General features: G+C 36.8%; 1 long non-coding RNA gene across 1 annotated transcript in view; it reads left to right on the forward strand.

Moving 5' to 3' along the window:
- The window catches only part of LOC131736926 (uncharacterized), a 44420-nt gene extending 29362 nt beyond the window's left edge, over window positions 1–15058 (forward strand). Inside the window, exon 3 of the long non-coding RNA XR_009328518.1 lies at window positions 14659–15058. This is a non-coding gene — a long non-coding RNA (uncharacterized LOC131736926). The remainder of the gene's footprint in view (window positions 1–14658) is intronic.
- The last annotated feature ends 243 nt before the right edge of the window (window positions 15059–15301 follow it).

Here is a 15301-nt window from a genome sequence, read left to right on the forward strand (position 1 = left end):
ACCACACCACACCACACCACACCACACCACACCACCAAACAAAACTCACCCAAAAACTCCTCTCTCTAACAAAGGGTTTCAGCTGTCTTTTATAGTCTGTGGCTGGAGCCCAATTAACTAATAATTAACAATTAAACACTTAAGGCTCCAGCCACATTCTCACATGCATTTTACAGGGAGGAATTTAACCCCCTCCCTGCCAATCCAAAACAAACCAAGAATCACAAAAACCATAATGAAAACAGTAAAAATAACAACAACAAAACACAAATTATAGGGGCGAGCTGGCACCCCATCACAGGGCTACACTTTTATTTAAAATAAAATACAAAACATTTCTCACAATTTACAGTACCAGAACCACTGTTTTTTTTTGTTTTGTTTTGTTTTGTTTTGTTTTTTATTAGATGGATAAAATGTGGTAGGTCCAGGGGAAAAAAAAAAAAAAAAAGATATTCAGAAGTGTAAAATGACATTGCACTAATACAATTCTTAAATTGGTGATGAATGAAAAATAACTGAGCATTGTGCAATTCGTAATGTTATTGGATGCAGAGCTCCATAAAACATGAGGGGAGGACGTGATACAGTGCATCGTGGTGACTGACGTTCTACGCTGGAGATTACCTCATAATCAGGGCCGGATTAACGCATAGGCAAACTAGGCACCTGCCTAGGGCCCAAAGTTTTTATGGTATATTTTGTATTGCTTGCTGCTTTCCCAATCAGCTCGAATGACACATACCTACTTCTTCAATGAATTAGGGTTGAGAGATTTTACTTCAACTCTAGCTGGACGCTCAAGCCTGGTGGTGGCAACAAAGCCGCTGGCAACAAATTCCCAGCTATGCTAATTTTAATGTTTTGGGGGTACAAACCTGACTTTCTTTGTCCTTGGTAGGTACCCATGATAGATGCTACGGCTAGTGTACAGTGTATCGCATCTTATAGCTAAGGGACAGAAAAGTCTTAAGCTTAAAGCAATCGGCTGTCCGATCACCAAACACGAAGATAACAAAAGCATAAAAAATATCTGCTTTGCAAAGGGCTTTGTTATTTATGTATGTATTTATTTATCTATTGCAAAGAGCTGCATTTTTTATTTGTAGTAGCTTTAGTATTTCTTTATAACCTTGCTTATAAAACAACTAAACTATAAAGCCACTATCATTTTATGAGTCAAATGGCAATAATTTTAAACGTTGAATAAATGGTGTCACATGGAGGTCTCTAAACCCCTTGTACTGTATGCTTATTTTTTCCTATTTGGTCAAAGAACCTTGCCATGGGTAGTTCCAGTACATCTCAGATACTAAAGGATTGCTTGCTACAGCCTTTTCTATAGTAGAAAGTTCCGCAAGGTTATGTCATAAACTGGATTTTCACTGCTGAAGCAAGCATAAGGTACGGCTTCAAGGCATGTTTCCACGCAAAAAAAGTTTTGGTCAATTGTACGGCTTTTTAGCATGAGAAGGCGATTTACCCACCCTTTAAGGTCATACAGTGTTTTAAATGCACACTTCCTATAGTGCGTGGAATGTGCGTGTTACGTCACATAAATCATGATGATGGAGAGAATATATCGAGTACAAAAAAATACTCAACACCTTTCTGTTTAGTGTGGCCTTTAATCTATAATGCTGTTTTATTTCCAGAACAGCGTTGAAAAACGCTTTGTACAACTTGAAAAGAAATGCCGACCTGCAGAGTTAATAACTTAGCAAGAACATCACCTATCCAGTGGCATGATTATTAATGCTCAAACACTAATAAAATAAAACTTCTTTAAGATCGTCTTTTGTACCTCCAAGGAGATTTCTGTATAATGCTTGTTTGTGGGAACAGCCTGGGCAATTACAGTATCATTTACAAGAATCTGGCTGCAGTGATTGTGCCAGATGCCACTACTTTGTTCCAAAGGTATTCGTTAAGCCCCATTATCCATGCCAAATCTTGTTATCCAAGTCTATTGGGAGACAGTAATCTGGCACACTTATGCATCCACCCCCCTCTTTTCACAAATTGGATTGAGGGAATTTATTTGTAAGTGCCGCTCAAAAACGACTCAACCAGTGGCGCAGTGTAAATAAAATGGCACCTCTGTTTATTTAAAGAAAGCTTATCTGGTATTTCAGTATATCAGGTTCCCCAGCAATGAAGAATAATTTAAAATGACAATGAAAAAAAACACTGAATTACTTTTAAAAGTCATAATTATAGAATACCTGTAGGTGAACATATTCATGCTACATTTTTATTGTTTGTGTTCACTTGGCTGTCGCCTGTTTCCTGATACTGGTGCATATGCATAAAAGATGGCGCTAATGTCTGGCTATTATAAAAATTACTGGTATTTAACACATGATTTATAAAACTACTGCCTGGTTATTTTACCTGCCAGTAATGGGTTTAGATGTTATTTGTCGTCACGAATTGTTATCGAGAGATAACATCTGTCATAATAAAGGGTTAAACATCCCAACCAATAGCTGCGCTGGGCAATTGTTCATTTTTTGTGACACATTGGTTAATAAAGTTCTTGTTGTTGTTGAACATGACCTTGGCCTGGGCAGTGTACATAAAAAGACATGCGGCCCTATTTGGCAAATATCTGCGCAACCGCTATCGCTAGGGGAAAAATGACAGCATTAGCGCACGTAAACGTGGTTTAGAAGTTGAATCATGCACCCAGCCAATCAAAGCACAGTGGGGGGGGGGGGGGGGGGGGGGGGGAGTAAGGTTACAACCAATAAGGATTCAACATTCCCTTTAAGAGCGCCTGTGTGTCTGCGATAGTGAACGGAGGGTATTTTGAAACCAAAAAAAAAAAGGAAGACAAAAGCACAAACAAGTGAAGAGGATGACCAAGCCCCTCAAGCAGGGCTACAATTTTTTTTTAGCAGCCTGGAGGGGGAGAGTGAATACAAAATTTAAAAAGTGATCTATTTGAGCGTACCAGTTATGTGAACCCCTGTCTATAAGGCTTTGTCTGACCTGCCTGACACTTGCAGCATCTGCAGCCTCCAACACTGAGGCTTCAAGTTCAGCATCTGCTTCCCTCAAACCCTGTAATCTTTCCTCTTTAAGTTCAACATCCATTACAGAGAGCTATGTTGTGTAAAACACAACAAGCCAGGATGATATTGCTAACCTTCTGAGGAGTGTACTGTAGTGTTCTCCCAGAGACATCCAAACATTGGAATCACATTATGAGGATTCCAAATGTTCGCTCAATTACAGTATGAGCACATTTAAAGGTACGGTTATACCTCTGTTCGACAGTGGTCATGGGGGTCAAGTCTGTTTGCCCACAGCTTTAAGCTTGAACCTGGTGCACAAGCTAATGTAATCCCAGCAGGCTTGTATAATAGAAAATATGCAGAAGCATGCAGCTAGAGAAAACAGAAGTAAGGCTGCCCACCTACACAGGAGAAAAAAGTAAAAGTTGAAGGCAAGTGCACACTCAAAGTGAACTACAAGGATCAATGCCAAGCACTTCAATTCCTAGTAGTGAAAACAGATGCAAAACCCATTCTAGGAATAAGAGCATGTGACAATTTGAACCTCATTCAGAGAGTAATGGCTGTAACCACTTCTCAGTGTATGAGGATGTGTTTCAGGGTACTGGCTGCCCGGAAGGGGAACATTCTATCAAAATAGATGAAACCATTCCACCCAAAATACATCCACCCAGAAATGTTCCAGTTATGAGGAGAGATCAACTTAAGACAGAGCTAGACAGAATGGAGAAACTTTAAGTGATCAAGAAAATTGATTAATCCAATAGTGATTGTGGAAAAACCAGATGGAAATCTAAAAGTTTGCCTGGATCCAAGGGATATGAATGTGGCTGTTCAGACAGAACAGTCTTAGAGGAGACCACATGTAAACTGACTGATGCCAAATACTAAGTCCTGGACGCAAGCTCAGGTTTCTGGCAACTCAAGATAAATGACAAAAGTACTTGACTCTGCACCTTCAACACACCATTTGGACGCTACAGATTTATGCATCTACCCTTTGGCATCAATTCAGCACCAGAGGTTTTTCACAGAACGATGACACAGCTGTTTAAACTAATTAAAGGAGATTAAACCTACATAGATGATGTGCTTGTTTGAGGAGCTACCATAGAACAGCACGTCTACAGATTGAAGCAAGTCCTGGAAAGAACAAGGGAAAAGAACTTAAAGCTGAAAAAGGAAAAAATGCAAAAGAGGACAGTGAAATAAAATATCTGGGACATGTGCTTACAAGTGACGGACTGAAACCAGATCAGAGTAAGATTGAAGCAATATTGAACATGCCACCACTAGAATACAAAAGAGACCCGGAGAGATTCCTGGGCATACTTAGGGAAGTTAATTCCAAAGATGTGAGAACATACTGCACCACTAAGAGAACTTGTGAAAAATTAAGTAGCATGGCACAGGGAACAAAATCACCAAGAGGTTTTGTCCAGCCTGAAGAGAACACTCACCCAAGCACCATTGTTGAAGTCAGTAAGCCAGTAAAGATTTCAGTGGCTGCTTCAAAAAGTGGCCTGTTGCAGTTTTATTGCAAAATGACACACCCGTGGCATATGCTTTAAAAGCAATGACAGAAACACAACAGCGCTATGCACAAATTGAAAAAGAAATACTAGCTATTGTCTTTGGACTGGAAAGATTCCACCAGCATGTCTACAGCAAAGAGGTAGAAGTGGAGGCTGATCACAAGCCTTTAGATGCAAAAATGAAAAAAAACCTCAAAGCGTGCACCCCGAGAAAAATGATCATCAACAACGAGAAAAGAAATGTTCCAGCACATACATGCGAGCCATCTCGGAAGCAGTGCGAGAGATGTGTTACACTGGCCAGGAATGGCAGTACAAATCACAGAAATGGTAAGCAAATGTGCCGTCTGCAACACGTACAGGAAGTCACAGCAAAAAAGAGCCCCTGCAACCACATAATGTTCGAGATTGGAGTGGATTTATCCACTTTCAGCACAAATGAGTACCTCCTAGCAGTAGATTACAACAAAGTTTTTTGAAGTAATGCTACTGGGAGGTGACACAAAAAGCACAAATGTGATTAAACATTTAAAATCCATGTTTGCTCGCCATGGAATTCCAGAAGTACTTATGAACTTAAAAACCTTTCAAAGGAATGGGAGATCAACCACGTCACAACAAGTCCAAGGTATCCACAGACAAATGGCATGGTGGGGCGTACTGCGCAAACCATAAAGCACCTTCTGAAGAAGGCTAAGGCTGATGGACGAGACCCCTACTTGGCCCTGCTTGATTTTCGAAACACTCCCCTAGATGATATAGGAGCATCTCCGGCTCAGTTGCTGATGGGAAGAAGACAGAGAACGGCAACATACAGCTTTGTGAATCGGATGAATAATATGTTAATGAGAAAATTGGTCTCCTATAGCACGTTTTTCTAACGTCACGATGAGTGATGTTTTTTGACAGTAAATGGCTTTTATGAATTACCCAATGAAATGCTGTCATATTAAACACTATTATAGGCACGATAATGGAGACTGTAAGTTTTATGCATTTGGCCCACTGTGTGTTTTCTGTGTATCATTGAAGTGTTACAGCAACAAAATATGTATGACTCTATGATCCAAATGAAGCAATATTGATGAAATATCTCTCTCCATGTACAGAATTTTAAGTATACAAAGGAAGATAGGACTAAATTATGGAGCAAATTGCATTTTTGCCCTTGACCAATCTATATATCATTAAAACACTAAAAACATTCGTTATAAATCATGTATTTTTTTAATTAAGCTGATTAAAAAAATGATTATAAAAGGAAACAGGTAATTTAAGCCTTATTATACTGTCGAAAGGAAAATCACAAATGTTTAAGTGAGGTATCATTTTGCACAGCTCATTTGAAAGAGATGCTCAGCTCCTGTATTGTTTTTTCTATATTATGTACTGTAGTGCTGCATAAATGCATATTCATAGTAACTATAAAATGCAGTATTAGTCTTTGCAAAGAGATTTGACAGCATATTTTTATGAAAAACTTTAAAAATGCCAGGTTCTCAATTTGAAAATGAATAACGGAAGTCTGATTCCGATTTCAATTTTACAATAAAACCACTTAATTAAAAATGAAACAGTGTCTGCCAATACCAAACAAATATATATTTTTATATTTAAATAGTTTTAGCAAAGTAGTACATGTCAGGTTGCATGTGAGACATGCAATTAGGTGCATCAATACAGCAAAGAATAAAGTAATTGCTTTTATATGGTCTATAAGCTGCCAGGGACGGGCAATAGTGTCACCATATGTACACATACATGTTTTTATATACAATAAAAAATACAATACATTTATTTATCCACAAACATACAACTATTAGCTATATATAGTAGCTAAGTGGCCCATCTCTGCAGTATACTGTACAAGAGGACTGGCATTCAAAAGTTATTGAAGTGTTCCTATTGTTGTTTTAAAATTGTGGTAATTTTTAGCTAACCAGTCCTAAATAGTTGGAGGGTGAATTCCTTTTCATATCTAAGATGTTTGATGATGGATAATCTAGAACTAGTGGAGTGGGGGTGAAATAATCCTTAAGAAAACTCAAGAAAAATGTGTAAATAGATTAAATTCTTCGCATAAGCATCCTGAAATATCTGAGCAAACACTGCTCAAAATATATTCAGAGGCAAAAATGTGCATGTGTTTACCACAAGTATCAAACATTATTTATACTGAAAAAAGATAAACCCCTGCCCTTGTGAAATAAAGCCACCCTGTCAAATGGTTTTATGTACTGACTTTGCTGAGTTAATTAATTAAAATATATTCTACTCCACAGCACTTTGTTTTGTAAGGTAATTTGGTTAAGTACAGTTTTTTTTTTTACTTGAATGCAACACTATAGCGACTATAGCGTATAAGATACATTATTTTCTAGCTAATTTAAAATGAAAGAAAATCTGAACAATCATGAGAATATCTGAATATGAAACACCTCTTTGCTCCGGCACGACAACTACAATTTTTTTTTTACCATCTATGAAAGAATATCTCTTTGGGTTATTTTTTTTCATAGCATTTATAAACAATAAAATACTTTGCGTTGTTGCTTCTGGGAGTTTTTAAGTCCCTGTAGGAAAAACAATTTTGAATGTATTTTTTTTTATGACAATTACATTTTTTAATATATATTTCTTCAGAAAAAAAAAGTTTTTCCATTTATTTTCCTTAAAAGAACTCAAACTCCTAGAAATTAGACACCAGTCATTGCTTTTCCTATGAGTGATGTGTTTTCAATGGCGGCTTTCTTTTCTGTACTGTTTAGTTTAGTTAATTCTTCCTTTCTGTATTATTTTAGTTTAGTAGTTGCTCCTTTATTATTTTTCCCTTATTTGGTTTTATTTCTAATAAAAATGTTAATTTATATTCACTAGAAGCGTTGTTCAGTCTGATTATTTCAGTACTGGTGGGTCCTACATGAATTTGAATTCAAATAAGGTATTATATGATTACAACTTAAACTAGTCCAAATACAAATATACCTTGCATACTACAGAGTGTTCAATAAATATTCTTTTCCAACATGCCTCAAATAAATTACCATTAAAAATCAAAATCACTTTTACCCTAATCTGTGCTAAAACCAACAAAATAAAAGCAATATATATATATATATATATATATATATATATATATATATATATATATAAAGTACAATTTATTGGAATTATTTTGTAACACCATGGAGTTTTCCGCCTGGTATGATAGAGTGACCCACTTGAAGTGAAGTGAAACGAGGTGGGTGGCAATATTGAGTTCTGCCACGGCTTAGATCATTAGAATAGACCCTATTGGGTGTTATAAATATTAGGAAAGGAATGAAAAGATTAAGCAAATCAATTGAACTAGAGCATATACTTAAAAGATGAATTACCAGAATCAATATACAGTGCACTCCGTTTATAAGGATCACATCCGTCCCAGATGATTTTGATTCTTATAAGAGGTTGATTCTTAATAGCGGGCCTATATGATTACAATTAGCAAAAGCAGGCCTCCGTGCATCAGCAGTTTAAATACAGTATACAAATGTCAATGGTGCTCAATCACTGAGGACAATACATCAAAACAACTTGTTATATGATCGCGATTATGATTACTCAAGGCTGCAGAATCCTATTTTGCTACAGTATACTTGAGAAGCAATCGACTCATGAGGATGCCTAGTTTAACTGCTGTGTGGTGTTACATGTAATGGCCTTTGAATTAAAATAACATTACCATACAGTATTTTACTGTCAGGATTTAAGTATCTGTGGCTTGCTTTTTTCAGTTTTTCACTAAGCGGAGATGCAAAAGCTAACTACGCAATCCCTCTCCCTCTACATGCATATCACACAATAACACTGCTGTACTCAGTATGTATTCAATGAATGTGTATTCACTTTATTAAAACACATTTTCACGAACAGAAGACACAAACAATACCTGTACAATGCAGACGCGAGTCTTTCTTTTTCCTGCCATGTCGACACACATAAACTGCACGACTTGCTTTTTTTGTACTGGGAGTCGCTGCGGACCAGGGATTATACTGCACACGCTGTGTATGTGCCTAATCACGCGAGATGTGATCAAATTCAAATTCAAAAACAGCTTTATTGGTTCTACATGTCATTTCGCTTGATACAGTATCGTATTACATGCAAGTCAGTTTGCCCAGAAATTATTCTTATAAGCGGATTGCTTGATTCTTACAAGCGGAGTATTTTAGTATGGTTAGTACAGAAATGATTTTGTCCCAGTGGTTTTGATCAGTATATGCGGTTGATTCTTATATCAGTAATTCTTATAAACGGAGTGCACTGTACTTCTCTATATTTTCGCCAAGAGATCTACGAATTTCAAAAATATCAATATCAAATAAATTACAGAAACACGTGTATTGCTGCAAGGAAGGCATGCTAGTGATTCTAGAAAGACCGATTGACACAATGAATAATTCCAAAAATATTGCAAGCTTTGAAATTGAAACTCAGATAACCCACAGCAGAAAGTAGGAACCAGGAAGATTTTATTGGTGAATTCTGCAGTTTTATGCCCTTTAAATTTCAATTGGGTTTAATTAAGTACAGTTTCTTATTTATGTATTGTATAATCATAGTGTCATTTACACAATACCAATGATGGATATCAGACACATTTCTCATTCCTCCTCTATTTAACAGCAATAGCAAATCACAGCAATACTTGCCATGATAAATGCTTTCCCATGAGTGAAACCAGTTTATGGCTTACTTCATTACTATAATTTGAAGATGATAACTTTGTACTGCACTATCTGTCATGTATAACTAGAGGTTTTAAATAAAGACCTCAAGCTGCCTCCAGTCCAAAGGAAAGCCACAGACGGCTAAAAAAAAAAGCCAGGCGCTGTGTGTGATATCTGTTTAAAACATCTGATCAAGACTATAATGGGCATTGAAACTGCAGTAACGTAACAAGCTCCTGGTGCCACTCTAGCACAGCTGTCAAAATTCCATATCAAGAATCATTGCACCCCAGCAATTATGCGCATCTATTAAGTGAGGCACCATTCTTTTCTAAACCATTTTCCACATTCTGCTCTTCATATGCAACCCATATCTCATCTTCGCGGCTGCTTCTGGAAGTAGAAACCATTGCTCAGGAGAGCAATGCTATGCTTTTGCTGCATAGCAATGCTGTAAAAAACGTGTACAGTATTTGTCATAGCCATCTTTATTTTGTATTGACTGAAGAAAAATAAAGTATTAATAATATGACTCATCTGCTTATCTCTTGCCTCTTCTTAATGCAGGCTACGGGTCAAAAAAGTTCAGTAACTGAAGTTAATGAATACTGTATCTTAACTATTACTAACCACTCAACATAAAAGCAGCAGGCTTACAATATAGCCTTTTTTCCCTCTTGTAATGCGTTTTAAATGTGTTAAATAATTTCTAATTGCTTTTTCTAATTGTAATAAAAACTTGATTAGTATGCTCTTTCCTTCCTGACACAGTCAGCTGCTAGATGGTAAAGCCCTCTAATTAGAATTCTATAGCTTAATTACACTCCAACACTCATAAAACATCTAGGATTTCACCTTTCAGTTGCTACTTGTATATTGTGGTAGAAAATAAGTCTGCGTTATAGTGCATTTATCAGTTAATGAAGATTGTGGGCTGCCAGAGACAGACATGGGTGCCATAGTTTTTTAATAAGATAAAGAAGTACTTATTTTGTTTTGTGAAGATGTTCAAATGAAGCACAGAGTATCCATTAGGCGCAGTTGCTTCCTTAGTAAAGCAGCCTTTCTCATCATGTGGTGCCAGCATGGTCCGTTAGCACAGGAGAGGAAAAACAACCCCCCCTAACTAGGTTAGTAGGGGAAATGAAACCTCTGGGAATCTATGACTAGACGGACCACCCGTCCTCCAGGTAGTTAGCTAAAGGTCTTATTGAAGTCACAGAGAGGGTTATACAGTATTGTTCATGACACCATCCAGTCTACTCTTGAAGGATCCGCGAGTCTCTGCTTCAATAATTCTGTTTGGCAGCCTGTTCCAGTGGTAACAACCCCCTTTCTTTAGCCATGGACCACCAAGCCTCACTTATAATACATCTAATAAGTCACCTCTGACTCTCCTTCTTTCTAGGTTTTATAGATTCAGCTCTTTCAGTCTATCTTCAAATGACATGCCTTTTAATCCTGGAATTAATTGTGCTGCTCTCCTCTGTGCTCTTTCCAAGGCCTCTATGTCTTTTTTATGATATGATGACCAGAACTGTACACAATATTCTTGGGGGTGGTCGTGTCAGTGCATTATATAATTTCCTCTAGATTTGAATTCAACCGTCCTGGCTATATAACCTAACATTATATTTGCCTTTTTATAGCTTCTGTGCTCTGTCTAGTTGACACCTCCACATTATCGAGCTTCATCCACTACTACCCCCAAGTCCTTTGCATACATAGCTTCCTCTATTTCATTACTGGTCATGTTGTACTTGCCTCTAATGTTGTTGCGCCCTATGCAAGACTTTGCATTTATTCTGCCATGTGTAAGCCCAAGATTGAATCTTGTCAAAATCTCTTTGTATTATTTGAGTTGCTGACTGGGAGTTGGCTACCCCTCCCAGTTTTGTGTCGTCTGCAGATTTGCATATCTTACTGATTATGCCTTGGTACTAGTCATTTATATAGATTAGGAATAACAATGGTCCCAATACTGTTCCCTGTGGTACCACACTTGTTACGTTACTCCAGTTTGATGCCTGGCCTCTTATTATAACTCTCTGCTTTCTATCTTATAACCAGTTATGAGTCCATGCTGCTACTTTACGTTTATTCCTAATCTTTAGGTATAGTCTTTCATGCGGTACTTTGTTGAATGCTTTTTGAAAATATAAGTAGATTATGTCGTACGCACAATCCTTGTCAACTCTAGTAGTCACCTCCTGAAAGAAATCTGGTAAATTAGTTAAACAAGATCTACCCATCCTAAAGCCATGTTGGCTGTCTCCTATAATGTTGTTACTATATAAATATTCCTCCACTTTGGTCCTTATTGTAGATGGATGTTAAATGTGTAGGTCTGTAGTTCCCAAGGTCAAATGTGTCTCCCTTTTTAAATGGCTCCTTTATTTATAGATTTGTTTAATATATAACGTATTGGTTTAAAAATCTGTTCTCTTGTTTCCATGAGGACTCCTGGACAGATTCCATCACACCCTGGGGATTTGATTATTTTAAGTGCTGCTAGCTCCCTTAGTACTTCATTGTCCCTTATACGTAAAGTACTTTACTTGTCATTCCCAGGAACAAGTACTGACAACTCTGGCAGGCTGTGAATTCGAGTAAGCTGCATTAACATCATACAGTACTTCTGTAAAGCAGCATGCAAAGGTGCCTTCTAAAGCATCTTCACTGCTCTAAGAAACAGGTTGATGCTGTTTTGGTACTTGGGGATATAGAGTTGTAAAGATGGAGATAGAGTACCAAAATTACCACACCAATTTGCTGCATAAACTTGGGAAAGTGGCCAATTTAAAGAGATCCCTGGCCAACTAATTTGAATGATGAAGATGTTGCACAGGGTTTGGGAATCGGAGCATTCTGTATTAAAGTAGAAATGAGACGTGAGTCGAGACACGAGTGTCTGCCTAGTCTGATTACCTTCTAATACAAAGAATGGTCTTTTATATCAACAGCCAAAAGAACATGTAAGCAACTAAGCAGGATTTAAAAATCACACTGGGCAAGTTCTAACTCAAAAATAAATCAATTCCTCACCATATAATTGATAAAGATGTTTCACATGATTAAGATTGGGTATTTGGGGAATGCTGTTTTTTGAATAGTTGATCAGATTTCTAAAATAACTTGAAGAAACTAACCCAAACCAAGTCTGTTGTGCAATGCAATTTTCTAAACCACCTTATGGGAGAATGTCATCTTTACCTTGTATAATCAGTTTCAATACATACATTACAGAATACTCAAACTCAGATGAAGGTAATAATGAAATATGCCTTCGCCAGTGCGTTTAATGCATTCTGTATGTCACAAAGGAAAGAGAAACAATTGGTTGTTAATGCAAAATGTATTTATTTGTTTTGCTACATTCTGCTTTAATGCTAAAATATCACTGCTGTAATTTAAGTCAGGGAAAATAAAACCATAGCAAGCTACACTACTCCTAAATCTGTGACAGTATCTGATTGATGCATATTAGCTATTTAAGTTCATTTTAGTTTTATTTGTATTTCTTGCAGCAGACATGTCAAAGCATTTAAATAAAATAAGAGATTACATTCACATCAGGTCATCAGTGTCAACTTGAGAGGGGAAGCATGACGACGAAGCTAGGATTACATTTTGGTGATGTACGAGGAACATTTAAAGGTATTTACTAGCTCAAAGTGACCCTTTCTATCTGCTGAGAGGGGCGTGGGGGGGTTACAGAACAACAAACTCTTAATGATATTCAAGAAGAGTCTGTCATTTCAGTTTGTGTCTGTTGCGACAGTCTGGGGACCATGCCACAGTCGGCTGATTGTTTGAGCCTGTGAGAATCCCACATAGGAGCTGATTAATAGATGCAGGAAGATTCGGACCAATGATTTGTCACTGGATTTTACTACTCATTCCTATAACTAATGAGCAGGAGGCCTTTTAACGAGCCATAGCTTTCAAAGCTGCTTCAGATCCTTTTTTCTTTTTCTGCTTCTTTGCATCAGGGGGTTGATGTAACAAGATGTAAATCAATTTTTATGTAAAGGCTTTGTTTCATATATATGTGTTATTATATATATGAATGTTTTTGCTTACGATTGTAAGTCACCCTGGATAAGGGCGTCTGCCAAGAAATAAATAATAATAATAATAATAATGAAACAAAGAATTATTACAGAATCAAATTAATGTGCATTAAAGAGCTTGACTAAATAACGTCCCATAAAAAACAACAAGATAATCAATTAAATCAATTTCAGTGACTTACCCTGAAAAATACATTTTAAAAATAACAAAACATTTTCAAAAGACAAATGTTTTATATAAAAATAAATACAAGTTGGCATCCCTTTTTTATCTTACACATACTTATGAGTTGTAGGAACTGTGGTAAATAATGCATTTCTGGCACTTACACAATTCTTCACTGATAAGATATACTGAAACACCTTATCGCCAGTTTGGAAAGCTGTATACAGTTATCCCATTCTGGATTAAACAATATTAAAGGCACAGATTAACTGACTTTATCTCTGAGCATAAACATAGCTTTTTGATTTCCAAATTTCTACTCATTTAAAACCAAAGGCAGCGGAACAACCATGTAACCATACTGATATGTTATATTGGATCAAGTGCCAAGAACTGATCAGTCCTATCTAAACCTTTTATATCAAGATGTAAATTGCCATTTTTTATACCAAAACAAGATAAAGCAAGCAATACACAACTGCTGAAAAATGACTATGCCTTGCTGCATGCAAGAGTCTAGCGGCTAGCGAGTTTAGCACTGTGATTTGTTCATCGTCCACCATCTTTGCAAGAATCCTGGCCATTGACCTACTTTGCACATGCCCAGTGGGTACCCAGATGTAGTAAAGAAGGGGAGTAAAGACTGAAATTCAACTTAAGGGTACGAGCAGAAGACAAAATGTTGTGGGGAGGAGTTGGAGTCAACACATGGCATAAAATAAACAAGACTGCTTTACAGCGTTATAATGTATCAGGAATATTATAATACAGTAGTTGATTATTTGATGTAGACAAGATGAGTATTTAAAGTATACCTCTCTGGCTACTGCTTAACTTACAGCTACTTAAGTGGCATGTCTGTAATGGCAGCTTTTAGGTATGATTCAGTATTTCTTCCTTGTGTCTGAGACTAAGCAACTGATTATCATTCTTCTACTCTTCTCCACACCCAACCCACATTTTACAGACTGCATAAAAATAAAGCAATCGATCTTGGGGAGATATTCTACCTTCATGAGATTAATTACAAACATAGGGACCCTGTGTCTGGTCCTGTGTTTGGTTGATCTTAAAGGAGGAATTGCAATAAGAAACTAATACTTCCTGGTATCCAGTAAGCAAATTTCAAAGATGTTTACATTCTCCTAGGTAAGCTCAGATGTCTGAAGATGGAAAGATGGATGGACCAATCTGACAGCACAAATTGCACAAGGTAAAAATCCTGCATGTCTCTACAGGCCTTCCTCTCAAGCTACAGGGCTGAGTGGTCAGAATTTCACAAAGAGTTTTAATTAATCAACCTGATTACCACAAGGGTTTTATTTTTGGTTTTAACTGATAAACACCGATATAACCCTTAAAACAAAAAAAGTTACATGTGTGTGTCCTATAAAAACTGAAAGGACATTGGAGACCGCTACTTATTTGGTGTTCATGGTGCAGTTTACTGTATTTTGTTTCAATAGAGGTGCAGCACTCGCTGTCCTGCTATTTGATATGGTCAATTGACTTTGCATACAATATCAAAAATAAGCCCAGAAAAACTGCATTTTTTGGCTGGCTAGAGCCAGAGAAATGATCAAAATAAACACTGAAAATGTGAACAATCAAACGTTATCGTGATCGGATTTTATCTTGAATAAACGGTATGTCATGTAAGCAATAACCTTAGCAGAAACCTTAACAAAATAATAAATAAATTCCAAATAAGACTAATTAATTTGATGGAAATAATGACTAATTATATATATATATATATATATATATATATAAATAATCCTTTTTATCCAGG

Source organism: Acipenser ruthenus, chromosome 4 (assembly GCF_902713425.1).
Source record: "Acipenser ruthenus chromosome 4, fAciRut3.2 maternal haplotype, whole genome shotgun sequence".
Lineage (NCBI taxonomy): Eukaryota > Metazoa > Chordata > Actinopteri > Acipenseriformes > Acipenseridae > Acipenser > Acipenser ruthenus.